The 14,422-nt window shown below is 39.0% G+C and overlaps 1 protein-coding gene across 2 annotated transcripts in view; it reads right to left on the reverse strand.

Moving 5' to 3' along the window:
• Window positions 1-14,422, reverse strand: part of ZNF804A (zinc finger protein 804A) — a 153,857-nt gene that overhangs the window by 116,756 nt on the left and 22,679 nt on the right. The window contains exon 2 of one of the 2 annotated variants that reach the window (XM_075153979.1): window positions 2,314-2,365. The exons of the other annotated variant lie outside the window; for it this stretch is intronic. The gene's annotated coding sequence lies outside the window, so the exon portion shown is untranslated. The remainder of the gene's footprint in view (window positions 1-2,313; window positions 2,366-14,422) is intronic. 2 annotated transcript variants of the gene reach the window in all.

Raw genomic sequence — 14,422 nt, forward strand, 5'->3', positions numbered from 1 at the left:
CTGAAAGAACTTCTACTGAAGCGTGTCAGCATGCCCTGAAACAGCCAGGCCGCAGCCGTGTTACCCTGTCTCCACCACCCCCAGCAGACTGCACCACACGGTACGCCCTAAGCACCGAGACCAAGAGGAGCGTCCTGGCTGGACCCGCCGCCCACAAGGTCCACGTATTCGCCTGCCTCCTCTAACCCTGGGCACCCTTCTCTCCTGGCCAACAACCAAGCTCACACAACGACACACATTAACTGGCTCACCTTGCAAACATCTCACTGTTGTATTCTTTTCACTAAAATTAGAGGGAAATGAATACTTTTCCCCTTGCAAAGGTTATTTTATATGGCTTCTCCGCTTCCTTTCTATGCACTGTTCCTCCTCTTTTCTTCCTTGTAAGATACCTCCGTTTCTTGTTTTGCGATGGGAATTCTGTGAAGAATATTGCTGTGAAGCCCATATTGCTTCTTACCTGCTTTGCATATAAAGCTCAGCCTGGGAAAAGTCACTGCTTGCTATTGGGTTTAGCCTTGTACGGAACTAACTGTGAGGTGGAGGTCTCTCTCTAACTCTTTTCACAGTTGTCACAACATGCCACACATAGTAGTTTTGCGTGTTCAACTCACTGGCACGCTCAAGCATCAAAGTCTCTCCCAACTTAAACAGAGCCTGTTAGGAGCTGTAAGGACTAGCTAACATTCAGAAAGATTTCCAATAAATATAAAGCAAAAGCAGACCTACTTTGTCCAAGCGTGGTACTAAAACTATTTCTCTTTTATCTTTCAGCAGTGATTTTTCTTTAGCCAAAGGGATATTAAAAACAAAAGTGGTCATTCCAAAACTTAGAGGAGCTTTAATGTCTGTAAGAAAGAAAAAATGTATCACCAGATACTTCATTATTAATTTGTTCTCTTTGCATAATCCTTGAAAACTTACAGCTGGTAACGGTAAAAACTGGGATATGAACCACTCTGTGGAAAAAACACTTCTGAAGAGAATTTTTTAAAATTATCTTAAAGAGAAACTATTAAACTAATGCATTGTGGATGCACGAGAACTGATACAGGAGTTCCAGGAGCTACCAGCTTGAATCGTCTAAATCATAAACCATCACAGAATTTATGAAAATAAGGCAATATTTACTGAGGCACTGGTCTAAAAATCAACAACGTTGGCATTAGGAGAAACCCAAAAGTACTGTTAAACTAAACCGATAGCATACTAATGTTTTGAATACTGAAATTATTTCTGCTACAAGCAGAGAAAGAAATGTTAGTACCCAGCAGATGAGTACAAACGGAAAATGGGTGGGAAGTTTTTTTGTATGTGACAAGTGATATACTATGAAAAAACATACGTACAGAAGATACAATCATTTTTCATTTAGAATAAAAGATATTTTCCCCATTCCTCCTGCCACTGCTCCACCAACTTTTGGGTAGGCTTGTAAGAGACCGTAGAAAAGCCTCACAAGGTTCAGCTTGCCTTTTTACTGAGAAAGGTTTTATGCATTGTGAAGAAATGCAAGACTACCGCTTTTCTTATTACCAAGTATCTTGGTAAAACTAAGCTGGACTGCCAAGTTTTCCTGAGCATTCTGCAAAGTACATTCCTCCACGGATTTTTTTTTTCCTGTGTTATGCTTACTGTAGCATTTTTGTACTTGTATGTTGACCTTACAGTTCTTATCTTTTTGTGTTGTGTACTACCTGCATAAAATTCAAACCATCTCGTCCCATATTTTAAACCGAAAACCAGTCTTTCAATCTACCCATGGCAGATTAATGCCCTTAGCAGGAAAGCTGGGATTTAACACTTCATTTGGCTCACAGAGTAAAACCGCCAATATGAGTATTGAGACTATCCAGTTCCCCAAAGCCACACCAGATGATTCACTGCCAAGGTGTTGCAAAAGATGTATGTATAGTTATACAGTACAAACTACTATATTTAACACACACCAGCAGAAAAACAAAGGTGAAAACTGACTTCAAAAGCTCTGTGCCCATAATGATAATGCCTCAAAACTGACCACGGTTTGGTCCCCGCCATCCAACACGTCAGGGTAAAACACCAGAGGGGTTAGGCTGAGGGAGGAGAAAGACAGGGAAAGAGAGAACGAGCGGCTGCTTCATAAGACCCTTCGCAGAAGCCTCTCACGCGAATTACAGACCACCTTAATCCCAGCTCCCCGTCTGACTGCTTGAGTAACCACCATAAAGGATAAGAATAAATTTATAAGGTGTCTGCTATCATAGGACCTGAGCACAGAGCAGGTGCCTCCAGCCCCCCTGACACTCAATGGTATGCAGAAATGGCACAAACCTCTTATTTCTGTGTCTCTTGCTGCTCCATGTATATGGCCAAGGATTTGACCCTAAACAAATAAAAAAAAGTGAATGCTGTAATACACACTGATAAAAGCCAACCCCCCCGCAAAAAAAAAAATCCCAAAACAAATAAAAAGCCCTCCCCATTAAAAAAAAAAAAGAAGAAGAAGAAGAAGAAGAAGAAAAGGAAAAAACCACCCTGAAATCCAGACAATGAAGTCAGGTCAATGTAAATATAGAAAAAATATGCTGCTGAGTTTATACAGAGTTTCCAAGCTCTGAGATTGTCTTCTATGTATTTTTAAAAAATATATTATATTTTCAAAGGATCCACATGGATACAGTTAATAGCCACTTCCATAGTCCAGTAGTTACAATGTTTAATCCCATCAGGAGGATAGCATGGTTTACAACAAAAAAGAGCTTAGTAAAGAAGTTGGGAAATCAATTGCAATAAAACTAATTCACCAAACTAAAATTTTCCTGATTTGGCATGTGTGGTTCAGGGAGGGGTTACCAATTTTCTATGTCTACTAATAATACCAAGTTCATCTATATGACATACTGAAAGGCAGATTTAAGTCTGTTCCAGAAAATCTCACCTTGGAACTGATTAGCCTTATCGGATTCATCCTTTCTCCACCTTTCTCCAACTCCATGGGCTGAAGGCACATAGTGCACCCCATGGCACCATGCGTTTTAAAGAAAAAAGACATTCATTTTACTTCTGTACCCTTGCCATGGTCTTCCAAGGAAACCAAGAAAACAGTCAAGTTTCCAAAAGGTGTTTAATGACCTCAATTATTATTATTTTTTAAAATAAGTAATGACTAGAACATTACTCCTCAGGTCACTGATCAGAGGCAATGGAAAACAAGCATGGGAAGATAATACTATAGGTCAGCCAATGCTAAAATCCTAAGTATAAGGAAGGTATGGGGGTGGGGGGGAAGCAAGTATCAAGAGTCTGGCCAACCACTTGTACAAAACAACTTTGCTTAATGTATTTAGAGTCACTCTCAGGTAGCAATAGCTAAGCATCGCTGCATTTATGCGATTAATGAGGTCATCGTCTCCCAGAGAACTCCTGGCAGGAACCAAGACTGAGGGTCCTGGCAGCAGAACTCAGGACCTGCCAGAGGCTGCAGAAGTCGGATGATCTTCACACAAGTGTCCAAATGGAGGAAAAAAAGAAAAATCCCGCAATGTGAAAGCCACCCCGCTTGTGTGACTAACTACATTAAACTAGCTACGTTAATAGCCAGTGCCACAGGACATTTTACTTGTATTTTTTAAAGCAGCTTTGAAGAGCAACATCTGTTTCCTAAAAATGCAGTCCAGCTCTACTTCAGCAGAGCTCTCCACCGCTAGATCACAAAACACTATGCAGTCAACATCCATCCCTGAGATTAAGAGATTAGTAATAGAAGGAGACTTGTGGGAGGATAAGACCTGCCTAATACCAAACAATATGAAAAGGATACAAAACACAGACATGTGGGAAGTCATTACAAGTTAAAAAATTTTGTTGGTGACAAAAAATAATACCTTTTCTTCCATAATAGAGCACAGTAGTCCTCTTAATTTGCTAGTCTTAAAATTGACAGCCTTATCTAGAAATTTTTAATTCCAACCCTTCCTACAATGGAAATGCCCAAACCTAATTGATGTAATTATGTGATCATGGAAAATACAAAGTTTTCTTGCAAAAAAATACATTTCTATTACTAATGCACTTGTGTCACAGACCTTATCCACTTCCTTGAAAAAGCAAACAAATAAATATAGAGAAATATAGTAGTTCCCTGCTTACTCGGAATAAGAAACAACCCTCCTGGACATGAACAAAACCAAGCATTGCATCTGTGAAGGTATTATTGGCACATATTCAGAATATGAAGCACTGCCTGGCCAAGCAGAACAGACAAGGCTAAATTATGTCCACACAAAACTGGAATTTTAGGTCTTCAGACTTCAAAAAAAAAAATAATATCTTGCAATAAAAGGTATATTTTGTGACACAAAATTACAATCATTAGGTAAGTTACCCTACTATAAAATAATTTTAATATAATATGTTTAGCTCCTTGAAATTGTCTTTGTAGATAGTCTCCTAGTAAAATATTTTTTGCAATAAAGTAATTTACCAAGAGCCAAATTGCTTTGCTCCTATTAGAGTTTCTCCTTTACCTATTTTATTTTTGCCTTGACAATGTATTTTAAAGGCAGTAAAGCAGAAAGTAGTAAAAGAAGCAATAACGAAGGAAGAGACACACAAAGTGATCCTTAATGGATTGTCAGCTCATGAAGGCAATTCACAAGCTGTAGCAAAATGAGTTCTATGCACAAAAGAAATCAATACTCATTGCAGCATCCTTCCTGCTACACTGCAATTTATCAGCTAAGCAGAATACTGTCACATCTCCTAGGCCTCGGAAAACTCCCTGCTCTCGGAAGCAGTATTTATTCTCCACGGGTTTCACCACAGCTGAATCGGATCCATGTATAGCACCCGTTTGTTGACTCACAGAAGACCAGAACAGGGCAGCTTCTTCAGCAACAAAGACTAAGGAGGCTCCTCTATAACATGAGCGTGAGAACCATGCACGACACAGGACATCCCGGGCATGCTGTCTATCGCTCTTATTGCTACGACCGTCTGTTTAGTTACCAGATAGGTAGTTACACAAGTAAATATACCATAACATGTATTATTTAACTTAAAACCGGGTACGTATTCAAACAACCTGAAGTTTGTATCACGCAATGTGTTTTAAAGACAGGCTGTAAAATAGGAAACACTTTCTTAAAAATGAACAAGGGACCATCCATATACTTACATTTATGAATCCCAACATTTTGGAAGTTGTACAGAACAGTAATAATTTTGCCCTGAGCAAAACTCACAGTAATAACACTATTAAATCTAACCTTGAAATAAGTAAATACTTCCCAATTCCCAAGTCCTAAAATTCGCCCTCACTTATTCACGAGCCCAATTTACTAACATGAAAATTTTCGAACGCAGTTCAAAATCAGAGTCCTGCAAGCCTATTAACGCGGCTGGAATAAATAAGACTACAGAACCAAGCAACTCGAAGGTCACAAGCTCACCATTTACCTAATGGAGCATATTTCTGCATTTCAGATTATCTGAAGTCTTTTAATGAAACATAGCAGCATTAGATAAGATAACCTCCCCGTTAAAGATGTGCTCACAGCAACTCACTGCTGTAAGAAGCGTCCTCAACCTTCCAAATGCACCCATCAGCTTCGACAGGGTGCCAGTGTTGGCATTAATTAGCAGAGACACAAAACAGGACTGAGCTGTTCCTGGAGAGCAATGATGTTGAACCACCTGCTCTTCCATGGGGCAGACTGGAAGATGCTTGGAAATTGTGGATAAGTGTTTTGAGATGGGTTTTGAATTGCTCAGAGGTCAACCTACGAGTTTTCAATTGATAACTTGAAATCATGCCCCTGGGAAGTTTCAGAGTGTCTATTCTTTCTCCTTCCCCTTCCTCCAGACTGTACGGCCACTATTTAAGACACCTTTGGCATGGGTACAGCAAGTACACTTTCCATTTCACTGCTAGCTGAATAGGAAAAACTAGCATAAAGGAAAAAAAGCAAAACTAAAATGGAAATGGGAACACACCACTCTGTTTCATCAGACTCCTCCATGCAGACAAAGCACCCCGGATACTCATCAGACATGAAAACACGGGCAGTAACGACAAGATCAGCCCTTGCAGACCTGCTCAATTCCCTCAAAAGGTAACATTTACTGTTCCTTCTGAAAAAAAATATAATAATCTTAAAGGTAATCACTCAAAACCACAGGCATTTCATGCGTCCAAATACCAGCTATAAAATTCCGGAGCTGAAAGCTCCAATCTTTATTTTAAATATTCATTATAAACAGTGTAACAAAAGCATACGTTTGATAATGTATTGTCATCGGCACACAGGAAATTCCAGAAAATATAAAAAAAATTCTCAGATGTGTTTTCAGAAAAAATTCTGATGAAATTTTTCTTCTCCTCCTTTTTATTAGCAACAACAATACCAAACCTATGAAGCATAACTGAGGAGTAACAGTGAAGCTACATGTTTTAAAGACCTTCCCCTGAGCAAACAGGCATCTTTAAAAGCACATCAGTTTTTCGCCTGCTATCTTGCCTTCCTCTCTCAAAGAAAGGGGAGATTTTGGCCAGAAGACTTAAGAAACTGCTACAACAGACAGAGCAAATCAGGAAAAAAAAAAATTAAAAATCTTGGGAAGATGCTGCCTACTCTTCTGGTAATCTTGGCCAGTTCTTTTTCTAGAAGATGTCCCACTAATTGCAATGGAAGTACTCAGAGTAAAATATTCGTTCATGCAGGTAAAGGACTAAAATCTAGGTCTCATCAGCCAACATTTCTCAAATACAAACACGTCTACCACAACATCTTCTGTTGAGCTTCTACCAGCTAAAGAGCCCTGGAGCACCATACATTAACACCGGAAAGGCCATAGAAATTAAACCGTACATGAGAGTGAACATGAGAGCATGAGAGAGAGAAAGAGGGAGGGCATATGAAAGATGCTGGCTCCGAAAACTAGGAGGAAAAATGCTTGGGTAAATATTGTGAACGTGGTTATGAAATTTTTTTTTTTCTTAAGAGGCTTCAACACAAAATACAGCAGACTGACATCTTTTCCTAAATTATTAACATTTAGTATCACTTCAATATGCACAGAATCCTGGAGGGTTTGTTTGGCAGAATAGTTAAACCTAACACACACAAACCTAATAATCTAGCAAAGAGGGGGAAAACGCAACTATCATAAAGGTGCTAGTATCCACTGAGCTATGCTGCAGAAAGAGAACTATGAAAGCACCTGGAGAGCCCCAGACACAGAACTGCTAACCTTATTAAAAGGGGAAAAAAAAAAAAAAAAACAAAACCAAAACATCAGTGGTAATAGACATTGAATTTCAAAAATAGATCGTGGAGACAAAACCCTCAAAAAAATAAAGGAACTTTACAGAGGAACTTGCTGGAGCTTTGGATTTATTTCTATCCATATTCTATCTATGGATTTATCTTAAGAGTAATGCAATGAACAGGAGGACATTCAGTAAGAATATTCTTTTACTGGTTTAAGTAGTAGCCTTTGCTTTGGTCTTCGAGACAGCTGGACTTGGAAATATCTCCCTGCACATCTTAAGTTTCTACAGGATCTTCCAGTTCCAGAGCACTCGCTGAGGGTGTGCATCGGGAGCTGGGTAGAAGGCTTCAGCTAGACCCGTGCTCAATAATAAACTCATTTTGATGAGAATGTGTTCATTATTTGGCGCTTCCTACCTACTGCTGGTAAATCTCCACACAAACAATGAAAACAATTAATTAATTGGCAGATTAGGAAAACAAAAGACTTTCCCTTCACGAGTCAGTAGTTTTAAAAATAACATTAGACCATCCATGCATCTCTTCATCCTTTCCTCACTAATCTCTACCACTCCCTCCTTTAAACCACCGTGTCCTAAAAATACACATTAACCCCAGAACCACACCTGTGGAATCCAAATTATGTAGCCACTGGACTAAAAAAAAAATAATCCTTAAATTCTCTCCATAATTACTTCAGGAAGAAAAAACAAAACAGGAATGGATAACTCATGCCTAATTACAAGATTTTCATCAGTCACTTAAAGGCTAATATAGTATTTAAACAATTTTTAATAGACAGAACTAGCTGCATCACCTACTAGTAGCCAATTACGTTACACACTTTTAGATAAAATACTAACCCTACTAATGTGTATATATTTTTTTTTAATTGACTTCAATATAACCATTATTGCATCTTCAGCACAAAGTCTGGTAAAACCACTATGCGTTCTCAATATTTTGAGGCCAAAACCCATTCAATATGCCAATCTAATATATAGGTTTTGTCAGACATGCATACAAGCTGGCAGTTCAAAAGAACTTCCATCTTGAAAAAAAAAAAACCAAGAATTATTACAAATAAGTTGGGCCTCTTACCAAAACATATGGAGATTAATTAGTTTATCTATATTACTACAGTTTTTGCGTGTTTGCACTACATTTTTCTCAATAACGTTATAGCCAGGTGCTTCAGTTCTACTAGGTCAGACTTTTTACTGGCTCCTTGTCACGTACACAACGTGTATGTACAAAAATCAGAACTTTATATATGGAAATATTAAATTGTCTGTCTTCTCAACATGACGGGCCTGGACCAGAAGTCACCATTTCAGGTTGGTGATACACACCACCATGCACATCAGAAGAATGTGCATGGGTACCAAAACCAGGACCACAGACAGCAAGTGTAGTGCTGCCTTTCCAAAACAGGAAAAAGAGGAGTAAGTTACTTTCCCTCTGGTTATCAGCAGACTCAATAGACTTTCATCACGCAAAAGATACTGGTATTCTTCAGACACTCCAAGCATACTTAACTTTACAGGTGAATTTTCAGATTCTTACTCATTTTCACTCCTTTATCAGACTTATTTACTTCCACTGCATAACCGAATCTATTTGCTGAGAAAACATCAGGCATAACCATGAAGTTTCCAAAAGGAATTATTACAGATTATAACAAAATCGGCATGTTAATGGGATTTGTCACACAATATTTTAAATTAACTCACTAGATCTACAGAAGTTAACAATTACTTTAAAATATAAGGACCCAAACCTGAATCAGTCATTAGGTACATAATGAACTCTCTGAATTCACATGTAAATCCCAGGCAGCATGTTCAAGACCCGCGGTTTGCATGTTTAAGCCAGAAAGCACATGTTGCAAAACACTTCACCTAAGCCTTTTACATTTCTCATGCAATTATTTATTTTAAGTAATTTCAATAATATTATAGAAGTCTTTCTTGTATTAAGGCATCTACTACACTGTGAAGAATTGTAATCTGCTGTTGGTTCTTTTTTGGGACACATCTCCTTTACTGCATTAAAATCAGTTTTAAAAAGATAAAAATAATTGATTAATCTCAAATAAATAAACACTTTATCAGTTAGGCTAGCAGAATGTTAACACTGTTTAAAAATAATAAAAAATAATATACACAACACTCTTGCTAATACCCTGGCCCTTTCTCAGTGAGGTTTGGGACTTGGTGAAGAGCAAGAGGAATGGAAGGAGCCTCTGGACAGCTTTGGAGCCTGCAGGGCATTAACCACCTGCCAGGTTCTTACCACATTTGCTCTAAACATTCAATGGCACAGAAGCCCACAGCTGTCACCAAGAGAAGGATTTTGCATTCATGAAAGCAATATGAACCTTGGAGGGGTCGAAATAAATCTAGCCTGTAATGCCTGTAACCCCCTTCTAACCACAGGTCATAGCAAGAAAATTACCTTTTTTACATCAGAAATCCAAAGGGTGGGGGAAAAGGGAGAACTTAAAACATAGAAGTGTCATCGGTGGATAAGCAGATGTGGCTAATTTAGTACGTGCATATTCACAAAATGCTTTTCAAAACGTGTGTGAGAGCACTAGAGACAGAGATGCTGACAGGAGCATCAGTTGGTAACACATTTCTACTTTAACCTTTTTTCCTCTTCATACACACCAACCCAAGCAGTTAGCAACTGCTACTTAATCCAAATCAGAAGATGTGTACAACTGAGTTTGTCTCAAAAGAAACCACACAAAGGCATCAAAATCAATTGCCAGTCTCCTCGAGAATGTCAAATACATAACACTCGTGCCATGAGACTGGAGCTCAGCAACCTATGCTGGCTAACTGCTGCCCCAGTGTGGTGTATGTTTTAACAAACACAAGTATCTGGATTACAAAGAAAAACGATCCTGCTTCATACTTTTCTCACATCCCTTCATTCTTTTGGGTTTTCCTTTAAGTCTCTACATAAGTAATAGGGAATAGTGTGCTTACTGAAGATTGTTACATGTCAGATTTCCCCTGTACTGGAAAAGAAAAAGAACCACCCGAACATACATTTCTTTTATTTCCCAATTCAACTGTTCATTAATTTTACCTTTGGTTTGTCAAGCCAGATACATAAGCCAGCTTTACATCCCTGCCCATCCCCTCAAATCAAGGATTTGGGAAAAGCCAACTTACACAACAGAAGAAAAAAAGGTTAAAAGTAGAAAGTTCAGGGGAACAAATAAACACTGGAGAGGAAAAGAGAACATGGGTCCAAAACGCCTTCATCAGCCACAGAGATGAAGCAATATCCAACACCTGTAAGAACAGACACCTGAGCCCATGATGAACTAAGAGCCTCCCGTTGAATTGCATCCTATTTTACATGCCGGTTTCTACTTTAAATAAGAGACTAAATCAAATACACCAAACTTTAAATAATAAACTAAGTCAAATATACTAAACTATACTATAAAATAATCAGTCTAGACTGCTCCAAATTATGGTGTCAATAACAACAAAAGATTAAGTACAGTGGAATTTAAATTCCTCAGGAATTAAAGCGTGAGCCCATTACTACGTTGCATTAACATCAGCCAGCTAAGCTGTCGGGGCTGTTCTCAGCTGTGGTTCCCTCTCCTGGGAAAGCATCCCTCTGGCTAAACCTTCGACCAGACCTTCACCGCCCCTCTCCCTTAAGGTGCTGTAACTATACTTAATCCTTAGCCAGGTCACAGCCAGCTCTTTCCTGGCATCTCCACACTCTTCTCTGTAAAACTAACTGGTGTGGCAGACTCAGTCTTTTTAATTCCCCTTTTCAACAGCCCTAAAGAATACAGTGTCCCTTTCCTATTCCAATGGAACAATAGCAATGACCGAAAAAAATATACAAATGGCTGTCGGTTTTAAGTCCCCAACTTGCTGATGACAGTTAACATAGTGAACTCCCGCAATCCATTTTCACCTACTCGGTCTTATCTCACTAGCTATTACTAATAACAATGATTATTTTCCATTACACTTGTCCTTAATCCAACAATTTCACAGTATTCAAAGCCTTCATAAGAACTCATTGGTAAAGCCTGTGAAAATTATTAAAATTGAGAGCATATAAGATATGGACATAAAATCAGAGTAATTATGGATCTCTAACACAAAAATCTTTCCCAGAAGAACCCACACCTCTTATGATTTCATCACATTGGATAGCTGGCTACAGTACAGATGAAGATGAACTACAGTTCATGAGGACAAGAGCCCTCAAGGACAAAGCTCGTATTTCCAACTTTCCTCTGCTTCTCAGAAGTCAACCCTCTACTTTACTCTGTAAACCAAGGATGGCACCACAGATCCCACCCAAAGCGGACATCCAAGATTCCTTCACATGTGTTTATGGATGCTGAACCTGCAAGCTACCAGATCGCTGCTGGAGCCTGGGTTATGTCAGACACACACACAGACGTGAGATGGACTTTATGCTGGATTCATGCTGTTGGCAGGACAGACAACAGCAGCTCCAGTTTAACGCTAACACAGACAGGCTATGCGTGATTCAGTGTAAGGTCTACTGGCCAAAGCTACCCTTTCACGTTCAAATAAAGACCGAGTTCTGTGCTACAACCAAACACTTTTCTGAGTTTGGCAGCGAGCTCAAAGGAAGGGTACATAAACTAGAAATAGTGAGCTGTGCCATACTCCACCCAACAGCGAAATTCTGTTTTCTGTTTATTTGCCTAAAGTTGACTAATACCTATCTTCTCCTGGACTGCAAATGTCTATCATCCAGTCCAGTACTGATCCCCACTGTGCTTCAAAGAAACTGCATTTGAATCAACGCATCAACACTCAAAAAGAGTAGTAGTGGTATGTAGCACATACATACAACCATATGTAGTCGAACCAGAATGGTTAGGGATTCTCTATTGCCTACAAAAATCTTCATATAAGGTGCACCATATCTATGCATTAATTATTTAGTAATAGAAGACAGGAATGTAAAATACAAGCATCTATTTTAAAGCTCTGTGTCGTGGATGAGTGGAACTATGCTCACATAGCAGGCTTCCTGGAATACTTACTTTAAACTTGCTAAGCAGACTTCTAAGATTACCTTACTTCCAGGCTGATTTCTTAGTAAATTGTCAGTAAGTATTATAAATGTAAAATATTCACTATTATCTTAACAATAATTAATGATTAAACTCTTCCATCCTAAGTAGACCTCCACAAAATCATCCTGATTTTATCTGTATTTCTGTTCTTAGGCTAATTCCCAAGGGAACATATAATGTTAAAAGTTGCAAACCAGATTTTTGAATAGGAGCAGACTGATGACCTTCTTGACTAAATTACTGTGCCTGGAAAAGCTCTAGATAAAATAATCTATCCTTCTTATAGATACTGAGGGATCTGGGGGGAGAGAAAAAAAGAAAGTGCTATAATTTTAAACTAACGTATATAAATGGTACGTGCTCTAAACTCCACAAGTAGATCTTGAATTAAAAGCATACAGCCATTAAAGCAGCAGGAAAAACAAAACCAACCAACCAACAAGGCCATGAGAGCGACCTGCAAACAGCAGAACTGGCCAAACCAAGAGAAAGTCCCAGGCAAAAGCGGGGAGCAGGGCTCACACCCAGACAAGCCTCCCTGCACTCAAAGGGAAAAAGGAAAACTCTCCACTTCTCCGGCCCAACCAGATAAGAATAAAGGAGCTGATGAGCGCTCATGCTTCTCAATACATTCCTATGTAAACATCTTATACCATGTAATGGACCATCCTCTTCGGTTTTGGCGGGTTTTGGTTGTTTGCGGTTGGGGGGGGGGGTGCGGGGGGAGTGTGTGTGTGTGGTGGTGTTTGTGGGGTTTTTTAAATTATTTTTTATTGCACTACTCCCTTATTCTCCTACCCCTAAAAAACACTGAGACTGCAGATGTGAGCACCTGGGCTGGAGATGTGCCAAGAGTTTGGGACCAAATTGGTAGGAAACGAACATTTTCCCTTTCAACTCTAACAAAGAGTGAAACCACAGATACAAAGTACAGTAACAATGATTTTATCAGAGCTTTTCAGCTTTTAAATCATCATGGAAAATGGCAAATGTCTCCTTCACATTTGGTTTTCATACTTAACACTCTGCCTGCTAAACCCCAGGCATCATGCCGCGGAGTATGTACCCAGAGCTGCTGATCAGGTACTGGGAATTCCCATTCTCTCAAATAAATTCCCAGTATTTGAAAAGATACTGAAAATTTGAAAGAGAGAGAGGCGCAAAGAAAATGAAGTTGGGGTCTGTTTCTTAAATATATCCTGTGCCTTCCATGTATCTGTAGGCCCTAATCAAAACTTGTATTCAAGAAGATTAGAGTCCAATCAATTCATAGAAAAGATGAATATTCAGAATTATCTCAAAGTATTAAAAAAAAAAAATTAAAAAATCTCCTCTCATAAAATACTTGCATCTTTGAAATGAAATAGAGGAGAGCAGGAGAGAAGAGGGCAGCAGGGAAGAGTATTTGTTACACATTTTTTCCAAAGTAAGATCATCAAAAAATACAAAGCAACAAACTTAATTAGTTTTCCTCTAATTAACTCCTCTACCACTCCCCCCTCCCTTTTTTTTTTCAAACTGAATATCAAACATGTATTCAGGATACGGACTAAAGTTACTTCATTTCAATTACAGGGCTTTTCTAGCTGAACCGCAAGAAACTGCAATACAAAAGTACAAAAAATACCCTACTTTTAAAAAACCACTTTTTGGCAAAGAAAATGAGATCAGCTCAAGGTTTCTCCAATGTCATGCGACAAAGATGCTGCAAGCACCCTCCCACCCTGCCTGGGAGTCATGGGATTCACACTCCCGCCTGCCAGGACATGGCTAATGGCTATTTCCAGGCTTTGGCTTCCCACTCCCGTACCCAGCTGTGCCGGACTGCCCTTGTCCTTCTGCTCCCTTTGAGTGAGAGCCAACTAATCTTGTTCAGATGTACCTGGCAAAAGCGAGTCCAGTCACGAGTCTTTTTCCATCAAAATCTAAAACTAGAAACAGAAAATGGAAAAAAACCCAAAACCCAGGTCTTCAGAACACCTATACCAAGTGGGAGAAAATGGGATGAGTGGTCAACATTTTACCAAAATATTCTGAAATATGCAGCATTATCCATGGCTTTGCACTG

This window comes from Calonectris borealis, chromosome 6 (genome assembly GCF_964195595.1).
Source record: "Calonectris borealis chromosome 6, bCalBor7.hap1.2, whole genome shotgun sequence".
Lineage (NCBI taxonomy): Eukaryota > Metazoa > Chordata > Aves > Procellariiformes > Procellariidae > Calonectris > Calonectris borealis.